Consider the following 16,150-nt stretch of genomic DNA (forward strand, 5'->3'; position numbering starts at 1 on the left):
CTTGGCCTGCTGTGTTCATCCAGCTCTACACCTTGTTATCTCAGCATCTGCAGTTCCTACTATCTTTGAACCTATTCTGTCCAGCCTCTTCTTATACCCTCTAATCCAGGCAGCATCTTCTGCACCTCTGCAAAGTTTCCATATCCTTCCTGCAGTGTAATGACCAGAACCGAAGAAAATACTCTGAAGTGCGGCCTAACCAAAGTCTTAAAAGGCTGCTACAACACTTCCTGACTGTTGCATTCGATGCCCCGACCAATAAAGGCAAGCACGCCAAATGCCTTCTTTACCACCCTATCTACCTGTGGGCCCACTTGCAGGAAGCTATGGGCTGGGACCCCAAGATACCTCCGTAAATCAATGCTACTAAGGGCCTTGCCATTAACTGTATACTTTCCTTGAAGAAATATCTCCCAAAGTGCTACACCTCACACTTGCCCATACCTGCAACTGATTCATCTCCAATTTACCCTACACGGTCCACAACTCCTCTGATCTTTGTGCTGTTTGTAAAATTACTAACCCACGTATCTAGTTTTCATTGAAGTCATTTATAAAAATCAGAAACAGCAGAGATCCCAACATGAATCCTTGTGAAACACCCATCCACAACAATCCTCTGTCGGCTATGGACAAGCCAATTCTGGATCCAAATGGCAAGTCACCGTCGATCCCATGCATCTTAATCTTCTCGATGAGCCAATCATGAGGGACTTGTCGAAAGCCTCACTAAAATTCACTGCTCTATCTTCATAGGACACCCTCATTGCCTCCTCAAAAAAAATGTCAATCAAGTTAGGAAGACATGACCTGCCCCACACAATGCCATGCTGACTGTCCCTAATTAGGTTATGCTTTTCCAAAAGTGCATAAATCCTATCCCTAAGAATTCTCTCCAATAGTTTCCCAACTATTGATGTAAGACTCACCGGTCTAAAATTTCCTGGATTATCCCTATTCCCCTTCTTGAACAGATGGACGACATTATCTACTCACCAGTCCTCAGGGACCTCTCCATTGGCTAGAGAGGATAAAACAATCTTGGTCAAGGCCCCATAAATCTCCTCTTGTGCCTATCTCAATAACCTGGGGTAGATCCCAACGGGCTCTGGAGACTTCTCCACCTTAATGCTCTTCAAGAGACCTAGAACCACGTTTTTCTTGACCTCAAAATGCCCCAGCATATTAACATGCCCTACACTAATCGCACTATTATCCATGTCCTTCTCCTTGGGGAATACTGACGCAAAGTACTCATTTAGGATCCTGCCATATGCTCTGCCTCCAAACACAAGTTCCCTCCTTTATCCTTGAGTGGTCCTACCCTGTCCCTAGTTATCCTCTTGTTTTAATGTATGTATAAAATGCCTTTGGATGCTCTTTAACCCTACTTGCCAAGGACATTTCATGGCCCCCTCATTGCTCTCCGAATTTCCTGCTTGAGTTCTTTCCTACTCACCTCATATTCCTCACAAGCCCCGTCTGATTCTAGCTTTCTAAATCTTATGTATACTTCCTTTTCCTTTTCGACTAAACTCACAAACCTCTCCCTCCATGCAAGGATCCCATAGCTTGCCATCCTCTTCCTTCCTCCTTACTGGAACATGCGAATTCTGAACTCTGTTCAGTTGGCATTTCAACAATTCCCACATGTCAAATGTGGACTTGCCTGATAACAGCTGCTCCCAATCGACGCTCCATGGCTCCAGCCTAATACTGATGGGAAGTTACAATGTGTGTGTGTTCCCATGTATCTGCTGCCCCTGTTTTTCTAGATGTAAGTGGTTGTGGCTTTGGAACGTGCTGTAAATAGGAGCCTTGATGAATTTCAATGGCACATAGCCCTGACTTGGTGCATCAGTGGTGAAGGGACTCTGCTCATCTCAAAGTGTCCACCCCTCAGTACTGACCCACTGACAGTGCGGCACTCCCTCAGTACTGAATGCCCTACCTCAGATCAATCTCTTTCTCTCTCAACCTCCCTTCACTGTCACCCTCCCTCACTCACTCCAGTTCAGTCTCACCCGCTTTTTAGCCTCTCCACAGTGACCCGGTGTTTCTCTTTCTACCCTTTGTCTCACATCTGATTTCCCATACAATACTCACATTCCAGCTCGCACTGCTATGAGCAGTAGACAGAGGAGAACAGCTCCAGGGAACATATTCCTGCTCTCTGTCTCACAATCACCAACAAAATAAGATTCTGACCTCCCTGCACCAGTTGCATCAACTTGAGAGTTTCATTAACCGGTATTTTAACATCAGCTTTAAGGCACTCTGTAAACAGAAACACACAGTGTATTTACAGAGAGCACTCTCGGCTAACTGTTTATCAAACAGCAAGCAGAGAATCTGTCTGTGAGACAGAGTGGCAGAGAGAATAACAAGTATACTGCAGTGGAAGCATTGCTCTGGATGTGACCTGTAGTGTACCTGACCGGGGTGTGATTGATTGGGACAGTGTACAGGGAGGTTTACTTTCAGGTTGAGACAGTAGGGAATTCTTTACTTTCACTTCAAGGCAGGAACTTTGCTTTGGATCTAACACTGCGCTGTACCTGATCTGGGGGTGTTTCATGGGGACAGTGTGGAGACAGATTTCAGTTTGAAAGAGTAAAGACAGGTTTACTTTCAGTTTAAAAGAATAGAGAAAGCTTTACGGTATATCTAATTTTATTTTGTCCCTGTCCAGGGTGAGGGGGGTGTTGATGGGGATACTGTCCAGGGAGCCTTACTTTCAGTTGAAAAGAGTAGAGGTAGCTTGACTTTCAGTTTATAGAAGCAGAGAAAACTTTGTCTAACCCCATGCTATATTTGTCATGTGAGTGTTTGACGGGCCATGTAGAAAGAGCACTATTTTGCATTTGCAAAAATGTTAAAAGAGTAGAGAAGTCTTTATTCTGTATCTGATCCCGTGCTGTACCTGTCCTAAGAATACACTCGATGCATGTTAAACTAGCAGCTTAATATTCCCACTCGCCCATGCGCCTGTACAATGTAGTGATTGTGTATGAGATGGAGTTGTATTAAATGCTTGTTGGATCCTTCAATATCATTCTTCTCCCAATTTGTTATTTTAGGCGTGATAAACACCATCAGATGAACACCCTGTTGGAGGAAATCTCACTCCTCTGGGTAGGGAGGTTAATTTCAACAACCAAGAGTGACTTGGCAGCAGCGCTACTGATCAAGCTGGTTGGGTCCGAAAGGGCATAGCTGCTAGAATGGGTCTGCAGCAGGTAATAAGGGAAGAACCAGCAAGAGGGAAAAACTTACTTGACTTCATCCTCACTAATCTGCAGGCTGTAGATGCATTTGTTCGCGACAGTATCAGTAAAAGTGACCACTGCACAGTCCTTGTGGAGATAAAGCCCCACCTTCACATTGAGAATAACCTCCATTGTGTTGCATGGCACTATCATTGTGCTAAATGCGACAGACTTCAAACAGATCTAGCAACTCAAGACTGGACTTCCCTGAGGTGCTGTAGGCCATGTACAGCAGAATTGTACTCCAGCACAATCTGCAACTTTATAGCCCAGCATATTCACCACTCAACCATTACCATCAAGCCAGGAGATTAATCCTAGTTCAATGGAGAATGCAGGAGGGCATGTTAGGAGCAGCACCAGGCATACCTAAAGAGGGGTCAACCTGGGAAGCGAGGAAATAGTTTATCAAATTGCATAATTAGCAACATGGAGCGAAGTGACTTCACAACCAACAGGTCAGATCTGAGCTCTGCAGTCCTGTACATCAAGTTGTGAATGGTGGTGGAAAATTAAAAACCCAGTGGACGAACAGCCTCCAGAAATATCCTCAGTGATGGAAGAGCCCAATGCACCATTTCAAAAGATAAATCTGAAGTATTCGCAACAATCTTCAGCCAGAAGTGCCTACTGGATGATCCGTCTTGGCTTCCTCCAATGGTCCCCAGTATCACATATACCAGTCTTCAGTCAATACAATTCAATTATTGAAGATCTGTGCTCCAGAATTTGCAGGATCTCTAGCACAGCTGTTCCAGTACAGCTACAGCACTGGCGTCTACCTGATAATGTGGAAAATTGTTCCGTACACAAAAATCAGGACAAATCCAACTCAGCCAATTCCCGCTCCAGTCTATTCTCGATCATCAGGTAAGTGATGAAAGGTGTCATCAACAGTGCTATCGAGCAGTACCTGCTCAGCAATAACCTGCTCAAAGGCACCCAGTTTGGCTTCTGCCAAGGCCACTCAACACCTGAAACATTACAGCCTTGGATCAAACATGAATAAAAGAGCTGTATTCCAAAGGTGGGGTGAGAGAGACAGCCCTAGACATCAAGACTGCATTTGACTGAGTATGACATCAAAGTGCTGTAGCAAAACTGGAATCATTGGGGATTAGGGGGCAAACTCTCTGCAGCTTGGACTCATACTTGGCACATAGGAAGATGATTGTGCTGGTTGGAGGTCAGTCGTCTCAGCTCCAGGGCATCTCTGTAGGAGTTCCTCAGGGTAATGTCCTAGGCCCAACCATCTTCAGCTGTTTCATCAACGAACTCCCTTCTATTTTAATGTCAGAAGTGGGGATGTTTGGTGATGGTTGCACAATGTTCAGCATCATTCATAACTCCCCAGACAATGAAGCAGTCCTTGTCCAAGTCCAACAAGACATGGACAATTTTCAGGCTTGGGTGGAAAAGTGGCAAGTAACATTTGCACCACACAAACGCCAGACAATAGTGGTTTCAAATAAGAGATCATCTAACATTTAATGGTGTTACCACCACTGAATCCACACAATCAAAATACTGAGGATGATCATTGACCAGAAACTGTGGCTATGAGAGCAGGCTATGAATGTTCGCAGTGTGTAGTTCACATCCTGACTCTCCAAAGTCTGTCCATTGTTTATCAAGTCAGGTGTGTGAGGGAATATTCCTCAAATGCCTGGATGTGTGCAGCTCCAAGGACATTCAAGAAGCTTGATACCCTCAAGGACGAAGCAGCTTGCTTGATTGGCACCACATTCACAAACATCCACTCCCTCTACCACCTATCCTCAATAGAAGCAGGGTGAACTATCTATGAAATGCACTGCAGAAATTCAAAGGCTCCTTTATACAGCACTTTATAAACCCACAACCACTTGCATTTAAAAGGACAAGGATAGCAGGCACATGGGAACATCACACCTGTAAGTTTCCCCTCCAAGTCACTCATCATCTGACTTGGAAATATATTGCCGTTACTTTAGTGTCACTGGGTAAAAATCCTGGAGCTCTCTTCGTTAAGGGCATTTTGGGTCTCCATAGAGCGCACAGACTGCAGCAGTTCAAGAAGGCAGCTCACCACCACTTTCCCAAGGAACAATGAGAAAAGGACAACAAATGCTGGTCTAGCCCACATCCCATGAGTGATTTTTTTAATGAAGCCTTTCAAACCTCTCAATTAGTTCCAAGCTATAACTCACTCTGGATATCTATTATTCTATCTGCGATCCAACCAGAATGTCTCCATTTAATTCCAGTGTGACTTGTTCTGCTTAGTTTAACCTGGGCTGGTAACTAGATTCCAGAGATCTCCACCATGACTCTGCCTAGTTTACTGAGTTTTCTGGGAGTTGGCAGCCTGCACTGCACTGCCTTGCTATTCAGGGCAGTATGTAGAGCTCTATAAGAGATGAGCTGCAGAGCTTTGAGATGCAGAGGGATCTGCGTGCCCGAGTGCATGAATCACACAAGGTTAGTCATTGTTTGTGTCTGTGTGTGTGGTTGATTCAGAGTGAAACTTCCCTGAACGGTGGACGGTATGTTTCATTGTTCAGACCCACAGACGTGATGTGGTGAAAAGCTGAAGCCGGTGGGATTAGATTCTCACCAATGAGTTGTAAATGAGTTTCTGTTTACTGCCTATGGTTTCAAAGCTTTAATATACCTCCAAACTTGACATGCACTTTGCCAAATAAGGAATTTGGAATTTCACCTCAGAAACTAACTAGTGCCCTGAGAATTGTCACCCCATCACCCCCCACACCCAGGACACACAGTATTGATCCAGTGCCTCCTCCCATTCTCGCCAGAGTTCAGTGAGTGAGTGTGCATGGTAAACATGATAGGCCAGGCAGGCAAGAAAAATGAATAATACAGCACATATACACACAGATTCAAAAACAGTGAGGTCAAAAATAGGCAGAAGTTGAAAGGTACACAGGTCAATCTCTCTACGAGGTTTGTGAAGAATAGTTTCTGGAACAATGACTATTGAACCATTGAAGTCAGGATGCTTGGATTTTGCAATTTTGTGTAAATTGTTTTAAAGACCATAAGATGGAGAAGGAGAAGTAGGCCATTCAGCCCATCGAGTCTGCTCTGCCATTCAATGAGATCATGCCTGATCTGATTATCCTCAACTCCAGTATCCTGCCTTTTTCCCCATAACCCTTGGTTTCCCTTACTAATTTGAAATCTATTGCAGCTTTGAATATACTTAATAACCCAGCCTCAACAGCCCTCAAAGTAAAGAATTCCACAGACTCACTACCTTCATAGAGAAGAGCTTCCTCCTGATCTCTGTCTTAAATGGACAACCCCTTATTCTGAGATGATGCCCTCTGGTGCTAGACTCTTCCACAAGGGGAAACACCTTCTCCACATCCAGCCTGTCAAGTTCCTCTAAGAAACTTGCATGTTTCAATGAGGTTACCTCTCATTCTTCAAAACTAAATGAATGCAGACCCAAACTACTCAACTTCTCCTCATAAGACAATCCCTCCATACCATAGATCAGCCTTGAAAACCTTCTCTGACTGCTTCCAATACCAATATATCTTTCCTTAGATAAGGAGCTGAAAACTAGAAAACTATTCACTGTCATCCAGCTGTGGTCTGACTATCCTCTTGTATAGGTTTAGCAGAACTTCCCCACTTTTATACTTTATCCTGTTTTGTTTTGATGGTGGTTGGCTGGCAGCAGTGCGAGAGATTCTTTTACCTGCAAGGCAAGCGGGGCTGTTGGGTGAGTTTTTGACTGCGACTTTTCCTGTACTGTAGTGCTTGATCCCCAGCTGGTGGAGACAGGCTAGTAGTTCACTAGCAAACCTCTGCCACTAGCCCGTACCAGGGTTGCACTCGATATTTAACCACTTGTATTTTATATATTTCTGGGAAGACAAGACATAAACTTTAGGAGAGTTCTTTCTGTTAAAGGGTAAGGGGGGGGAGGTGGGGGGCGTTGGTGTTGAGGGGAGCGGGTGATATAGTCAGCTCCTTCATGATCATCTCCTGTCACATATCTCTCTCTCTCTTGTTTGAAATTTTGCTGACATACTACAGGTGTCACACGATTGTTTCAGGCAGGGGTCATAGTTTCGGGAGAGAACACAAGGGAAGTCAGAAAATAGCTCTAAAATTCAACAACAAAATAATTAAAGACAAACAAACAGAGAAATTTTACAGCTGACCTTGGAGAGACCTCAATATTGGAACTACTCACAGCTGGAGTGTCAGCATTTCACAGCATGACATCTAAATGTTTGTTGAATCTGTTTTTTAAAATCTATAGCAGTGAGTAGGGCGAGATATTTTCATGTTTTACTGAGATCAGTTTCTTGATATATTTTTAAATATAAACGACAGTTATTAAGTTATCCTAGAGCAGTAAGACTGTGCTATTTTCTGGGCTTTCGATTAAGATGCAGAGATGGCCTTTAGTAGAGTGATGTGCTCTTCCTGCCTGATGTGGGACATCAGGGAAAATTTCAGTGTTACTGATGATAATGTCTGCAGTAAGTGCAAATCCTATTGGATCACATGGATAGGTTGGAGTGGCAGTTAGAGATAATGAGGAATTTACAGGAGCCAGGGGGTGTGATGAATGGAAATATCAAGAAGGTAGAAAAATCGCAGATACAGTCAGGTAGATGGGTTACCTCTAGGAAAGGTAGGAGGGAAGGCCGGTAGTTCAGGAGTCTCCTGTGGCTATCCCAATGTCAAGCAAGTTTGCTGTTTTGGAAAATGTAGGGGGTGAAGGACTCTCAGGGGAATATAGCACTAACAGCCATATTTCTGAGGCTGAGACTGGCGGGAGGGGGGGGCGTTGGGGGGGGGAGGAGGAGCGGAGGATGTAAGTCACGTTCCAAGCGATCAATTGTGTCAGTGGACTCTCTGGTCAGAGGCACAGATAGTCATTTCTGCGGCCGACAGTGAGACATCAGAATGGTGTGTGGCCTCCCTGGTGCAAAGATCAAGGATACCTTGGAGAGGGTGCAGAATATTCCCAAAGGGGAGAGTGATCAACAGGATGTCATTGTACAGTTTAGTACCAATGACAGAGGAAGAGAAAAGGATGAGGTTCTGAAGAGAGAATACAGGAAATTAAGAAGCAGGCTAACATAGGTCCTCAAGGGCAATAATATGTGGATTACTCCCGTGCCATGTGTCAATGACAGTCAGAATAGAAGAATAGAACAGATGATTGTGACTGAGGAGCTGGAGCAGGGGAGAAGGAAACACATTTTTGGATCATTGGAATGTCTTCTGGGGTACAAGTGACCTGTCTAAGAAGGACATGTTGCACCTGACATGGAACAGGGATTTGCCTGAGCTGCTCGGGATTTTCTTTTGGGGGGATGTCGGGTGTGTCAGAGAAATAGTGAGGAAAGACGTCAGTCTGAGGATGGTGCAGTTGAGAAAAGGAGCAAATCAAACAGTCAAAGCAGTCAGGAGCAGGACTGATAAATTAAACTGCATTTATTTCAAAGCAAGAGGCCCGTCAGGTAAGGCAGATGAATTCAGGCCATGGTTGGGAACATGGGACTGGGATATCATAGCTATTATAAAAACATGACTCAAAGATGAACAGGACTGGCAGCTTCATATTCCAGGGTTCAGGTGCTAATGGAAGGATATGATGTGGAGATGCCAGTGTGGGAAGGATAGAAAGGGGGACAAGAAAGGAGGAGGAGCGGCAATTTTGGTTAGGGATAACATTATGGCTGTGCTTAGGAAGGATATTCTGGGGAGTATGTCCAGTGATGTTACTTGGGTCGAATTGAGAAATAAGAAAGGGGTGATCACTTTACTGGGACTGTTGTATAGCTGCACCACCCCCAACCCCACAATAGTCAGTGGGAAATTGAGAAGTACATTCGTAAGGAGATCTCCGTTATCTGTAAGAATACTTGGGATGTAATGGTATGGGATTTTAACTCTCCAAGTATAGTGTTAAGGGCTGGGAGGGAGAAAAATTTGTCAACGGTGTACAAAAAGTTTTTTCTTACTCATTATGTGGATGTACCTACTAGAGAAGGAGCAAAACTTGAACTTCTTTTGGGAAATAAGGTAGGGCAAGTGACTGAGGTGTCAGTGGTGGGGTACTTTGGGGCCAGTGATCACAATTCTATGCGTTTCAAAATAGTTATGGGAAGGGAAAGACCTGATCTAAAAGCTGAAGTCCCAAATTAGAGGAAGGCCTACTTTGACTGTTTTGGGCAAGAACTTTCAAAAGTTGATTGAGACTGGATATTCGCAGGTAAAGGTATGGCTAGAAAGTGGGAGGTCTTCAAAAATGAGCTGATGAGAATCCAGAGACAGTAAGTTCCTGTTAGTGTGAAGGGCAAGGCTGGTATGGTGGAGGGAATTCTGGATGACTAGAGGAATTGAGGCTCTGGTCAAGAAAAAAAGATGGAATCACAAGTCAAGTATAGGTAGCAGGGATCAAGTGAATCCCAAGAAGAGTATAAGGACAGTCAAAGTATACTCAAGAGAAAAATTAGGAAGACAAAAAGGGGACATGAGATTGATTTGGCAAGTAGGGCTATGGAGAATCCAAAGAGATTCCTCAAATACATCAAAGATAAAAAAAAAACGATGGAGATAATAGGGCCCCTTAAATGTCAATAAGGCCACCTATGAGTGGAACCGCAGGAGATGGGCAAGATAATAAATGAGTATTTTGTGCTAGTATTTACTGTGGAGAAGGATATGGAAGGTAGGGAACTTGGGGAAACAAATAGTGATATCTTAAAAAGTGTTCATATTACACAGGAGGTGGTGCCGGACGTCGTAAAGTGCATCAAGGTTGATAAATCCCCAGGACCTGATCAGGTGTACCCCAGAACTTTGTGGGAAGATAGGGGAGTGATTGCTGGGCCCCTTGTTGAGATTTTGTATCATCAATAGCCATGGGCGAAGTAGCGGAAAATTGAAGGTTGGCTAATGTGGTGACATTATTTAAGAAATGTGTTAAGGAAAAGCCAGGGAACTATAGACCAGTGAGCCTGTTGTCAGTGATGGGTAAGTTTTTGGAGGGGTTTCTGAGGGACAGGATTTACAAGTATTTGGAAAGGCAAGGACTGATTAGATATAGTCAAAATGGCTTTGTGCATGGGAAATCATGTCTCACGAACTTGATGAAGTTTCTTGAAGAAGTGACAAAGATGATTGAAGAAGGCAGAGTAGGGGTCATTGTCTATATGGAATTCAGTAAGGCATTCGAAAAGGTTCTGCATGGCAGACTGGCTAGCAAGGTTAGATCACATAGAATCCAGGGAGAGATCGCTATTTGGATACAAAATTGGCTTAAAGGTAGGAGACAGAGGGTGGGGGTGGAAGGTTGCTTTTCAGAGTGGAGGCCTGTGACCAACCATGAGCTGCAAGGATCGATGCTGAGTCTACTGTTTTTCGTTATGTAGGAGGTATCTTTCACAAGTTTGCAGATGACACTAAAATTGGTGGGGGAGTGGACAGCAAAGGTGGTTACCTCAGAGGACAATGGGACTTTGATCAGGTGGGCAAATGGACCAAGGAGTTGCAGACCAAGTTTAATTTAGATAAATGTGAAGTGCTGCATTTTGGAAAGGCAACTCAGGGCAGAACTTTTACACTTAAAGGTAAGGTCCTGGGGAGTGTTGCTGAACAAGAGACCACTAGTTCCTTGAAAGTGGAGTCACAAATAGACAGAGTGGTAAAGAAAGCATTTGGTATCCTTGCCTTTATTGGTCAGAGCATTAAGTAAAGGAGTTGGGAGGTCATGTTGCAGCTGTACAGGACATTGGTTAGGCCAGTTTTTGAATATCACATTGCATTCTGGTCTGCCTGCTATAGGAAAGATACTATGAAACTTGAAAAGAGTTCAGAAAAGATCAACAAGGATGTTGCTAGGGTTGGAGAGTTTGAGCTCTAGGGAGAGGCTGAATAGGCTATGGCTATTTTCCCTGGAGCATTGGAGGCTGAAGGGTGACCTTGTAGAAGTTTTAAATCATGAGGGGCAGTGGATAGGGTGAATAATCGTGGTCTTTTCCCCGGGTTAGAAGAGTCCAAAACTAGAGGGCATATATTTAAGATGAGAAGGAAAAGATTTCAAAGGGACCTAAGGGGCATCTTTTTCCTGCAGAGGGTGGTGCATGTATGGAATGAGATGCCAGAGCAGGTGATGGAGTCTGGTAAAATTACATTTAAAAGGCATCTTGATGGACAGGAAGGGTTTAGAGGGATATGGGCCAAATGCGGGCAAATGGGACTAAATTAATCTAGGGATCTGGTTGACATGAATAAGTTGGACCGAAGGATCTCATTCCATCCTGTATGACTCTATCAGTATTTCCCGTGAAAAAAGCCATGGAAGCTAGGCAACTTGGGAAAATAAACAGTGATGTCTTGAAAAGAATTCACATTATAGGGAAGACGGTGTTCTAGGTCTTAAAATGCACAAAGTTAGATAAATCTCCAGGACCTGATCAAGTACTTCTGAGGACATGTGGGAAGCTAGGGAAGAAATGGGGAGCCTGAAGTGGAGGTATTTGCATTATTTACAGCCATAAGTGAGATGCCAGAAGACTGGAGAGTGGCAAATGTTGTGGCATTATTCCAGAATGTTTGCAATGAAAAGCCAGGAAACTTGCAATGAAACTACAGAGCAATGAGCCTAATGACAGTAGTGAAAAGTTGTTTGAGGGGATTCTGAGAGATAGGATCTCCATGCACTCGCAAAGGCAAGGACTGATTATGGATAATCAGCACGGTTAGGTGTGTGAGAAATCAGTCCTCACAGATTTGACTGTGCTTTTTGAACATGTGACCAAGAATATAGATGAAGACAAAGTGGTAGAAATTGCCTATGTGGTCTTTATCAAGGTGTTCAACAAGGTTCTGCATGGTAGACTGGTTATGAAGGTTAGAGCACGTTTAATCCAGGGAAGCTCACCGACTGGGTACAAAATTAGATTGACAGTAGGAAACAGAGGATAGTGGTGGATGGCCGTTTTTCAGATTGAAGGCCTGCAACCAGTTGTGTACTGCAAGTGTTTCATTTATATAAAATGATTCAAATGAGAATGTAAGAGGCATGATTAGTAAGTTTGCGGATGACACCAACATTGGTGGTAGAGTGGATATTGAAGGTTATCTAAGACAACAACAGGATCTTGTAGTGTTATCCAAGACTACAACAGGAGGGAGGGTCACTGGACCTTCACAGATGCTGCCAGACCTGCTGTGCTTTTCCAGAAACTTTGTTTTTGTACAACAGGATCTTTTTCAACTAGCCAGTAGGCCAAGGAATGGCAAATAGAGTTTAATTCCGATATATACAAGGTGCTGCCTTTTCGTAAGACAAAACCAGAGCGGGATTTGCACAATTAATGGTAGAACCCTGGGAGTGTTGTCAAACAAAGAGACTTAGAGATGCAGGTACATATTACCTTGAAAGTGGCATCACAGGTAGACAGGGTGGTAAAGACAGCCTTTGGCACACTTGCCTTCATTGGTCAGAATGTTGAAAATTGAGGTGGGATGTCATTTTACAGCTGTGCAAACACTGGTAAGGCCACATTTGAGGTACAGTATGCAATTTCAGTCACCCTAGTATAGAAAAGATGCTATTCAACCAGATTGTCTGTAAAGCAGATTTACAAAGATGTTATTGAAACTGGAAGATTTTGAGACTTAAGGGGAGACTGGATAGCCAGGGACTTTCTTCTTGAGGGCAGAAAGAAGGTGAATAACCAAAGTCTTTTCTCCCAGGTGGGGAAATTCAGAACTAGAAAGCAAAAATTTAAGGTGAGAGGAAAAGATTTAAAAGGGACCAAAGAGGCAACTTTCTCCCACAGTGCGTTGTATATATATGGAATGAGATATTACAGGAAATCGTAGAGGCGCGTGCAATTACAACATTTAAAATGCATTTGGACAGGTTCACCAATCGGAAAGGTTGAGAAGAATATGCACCAAATGCAGGCAAACGGGATTAGTTCAGTTTGGAAAACTTTGTCGTCGCAGACGAGTTGCAACTGTGTGGGAAAAAAAAACTCATTTATTCACATTACATTTCATCTGGCATGCACGTGCCCACTCACAAATTGTCCAAATCAAAAATCACGCATAAGCCTATACAGATCAATTGGTCACAAACTCCTCATAGACACGAGCAAGATTGCCCCCTAAAAAAATGGCGGCGACACGTGCACTGCCCAGCATATCTGGCCCCCACGTCTGCGCCCCACGGCCCCTCATTTCAAATCAAGATGGCGGCAATGAACCTGGCTCTAAATTCCGGGAGCGGAAAAAAAACGGCAGCATTGGAAGGTCGTATTCGGATTTACGGCTTACCCAACATCTTTATGAAGCTTCTCCGTCACCCGCCGTGTCCAGCACTCCCCACGTCGTGCCGAATTGTGAATGGTCCCACAGAAGCAAGAGAACTACCTTGTCCATCGCCATGGCCGATCTCGCGCATGCTCTATTCACACTTAGTACTGCGCCCGTACACTGTTCTCCTGTTCTACGAGCAAATGATGAGGAGGTGCCGGTGTTGGACCGGGGTGGACAATGTCAGAAATCACACGACATCAGGTTAGAGACGAACTCTCTCTCTCCGTCACACACACGTGAATCTATGGGATGAATTTGTATTTGCAGGTACATTCAGTTTTGTTCAAAAAGCATATAATTTATTGACAGTCAGTCAATATGGTGTTTTATAAATTCCTGCTTGAGAAATAAAACCAGTTTGACTCCAAAGCAAAGATTCTAAACAAGGTCTCACAACTGACATGCATTGTCCGTCCTAAAACGTCACCTCTTCTTTACACTTATAAAACCTTTAGTTCTCTCAGGGCAATGACGACAGGAATTCGGGGATTTACACATACATATTAATCAATTAAAACCTTCTTACTGATTAAAGATTTTACAGCATCTTGTTTAACACAGCCTCATCAGTGGTTTGACCATTTCATCTTTTACCGCCAAGTATCCTGGGTACTCGAGTCACAATTGACTCTTGGCCCGACTGTGTCCAGGTGGGAGCTCAGCTTGCTGGCTGACTGATTTCAGCATTGTGTGCTTAATTCTCGCAAAATCTGAGTTTACCATTGCTTTGCAACGTCCCCCTTGCCAGATTCGCGGCGACCCTCTTATTTAAGTAAGCAGCCTTAAACTCCAATTGGACTATGGCGACTTTGCCTTTTTATTGAGTCAGTCTTGCTGTTATGCAATATAGAATGGAACCCGAGGGAAAACAAAGCACTTAAACAAAATAAAGAACTGCGGATGTTGGAATTCATAAACACAAAGCTCATGAATGTGGGACAACATTTTTTCTTCTCACTGTGTAACTGGTTAAACAGTTCTCTTTTCATTTCAAAACTAAATCATACAGAGGTCGTGATGAATTAAGTGACTCTGTCAGATCTTAATGCGGTAATTGATTTGAGATACAATCTGTAACCTTTCGCTTTCAAGTTTCATACAAAAGGAGTTTGCAAACGACATCATTGTTAGTTTAGGATGGAAATTCAGATCATACTTTTTTTTTTATTTGCCTCTCCTGCAATCGCAAAGTTGTAAATGCCAGCCACACGCACATCCATTCCTCCCTGGTTTGAAATCCATCTCTACTATTTCCTTTCACAACTCCCAGTTTTCTCCCTACTCCCCTCTCTTCTGCCTTTCTCCATTACTACAGCTCCTGTCTGTTCATGGAAAATCAAATACATGAGAGTTTGATGCTTCCAATGAATGTCTGCAAATTTTACCCACCCACCTAATAGGTTTCCATCCTCAGAGTGGGGAATTCATTGTCCACCCACTTCCACATAGAACATAGAACATAGAACATTACAGCGCAGTACAGGCCCTTCGGCCCTCGATGTTGCGCCGACCTGTGAAACCAATCTGAAGCCCATCTAACCTAAACGATTCTCTGATGTGAACCATATTTTCATTACTGCCCAAGAATGGGACCTGTTTGCTTGGGCCTGTTTGTGGGTGAGAGGGAGGGAGATGGAAGCCTTACAGCTGCCAATTTACAAGTCATGGTCTGCAGCTCCACAAAGTGTTTCCATCACCTCGCTGGCCACCACCAATTCCATCTGCAGGTTCCCCTGCAAACTTCACACCATTGTGAGTTGGAACAGTGTCAACACTACTCCACGTCCTGGGGCCAAAGGCCCGGAAATCCCTTGCTAATGGGTCTCTGCGTGCTACACACCCCAACACTGCATCACTTTTTGAACGCAGACCACCACCATCTCCATGGCAGTTAGGAATTAGAATTACTCAGAGCCAACCACATCGCATGAATGAATTAGAAAACCACTAGAAATCTCTGCAGGTACAATGTACAGTCTAATACAAATAGAAAGGACGTTTACTTATTCAAAGAATGTATACAGCTTACTGATCTTTTTAATGAAATAAATCTCCAAGTCAGCTTTATAAGATAAATTATCCCAATATGTCGGAGGACAGTTCCAACATCGGACTTGACTTCAAGTTATTGATTAAAGAGAAGCGGAAATGGCCATTTAAAAATTCTCAAATAAGTTCAAAGCACCATGGATTCTGTAAACTGAATATTAAAAGAAAACACAGAAAATGCTGGAGAATATCAGCAGTTCTGGCGGCATCCGTGGAAAGAGAAACAGAGTTAATGTTTTGAGTTCGATATGACTCTTCGTGAAAATTGTTGTAAAAACTAACCATCGGTGATAAGTAAGTATCTGATTTAATGGGAACTTCGCCATATGAAGGGAGGGTTGAGACATGAGCTCAGGGACATTGATCACTCAGTCCTCGCTGCAAAAGGTTTCCTTATTTTAGTTAAGAAAGATGGAAAGAACATTTAAAAATATCCTCTTATCTTAGAACATTGACAATAAGAAAAC

This window comes from Rhincodon typus, unplaced genomic scaffold (assembly GCF_021869965.1).
Source record: "Rhincodon typus isolate 14 unplaced genomic scaffold, sRhiTyp1.1 hic_rhity00000051, whole genome shotgun sequence".
NCBI lineage: Eukaryota > Metazoa > Chordata > Chondrichthyes > Orectolobiformes > Rhincodontidae > Rhincodon > Rhincodon typus.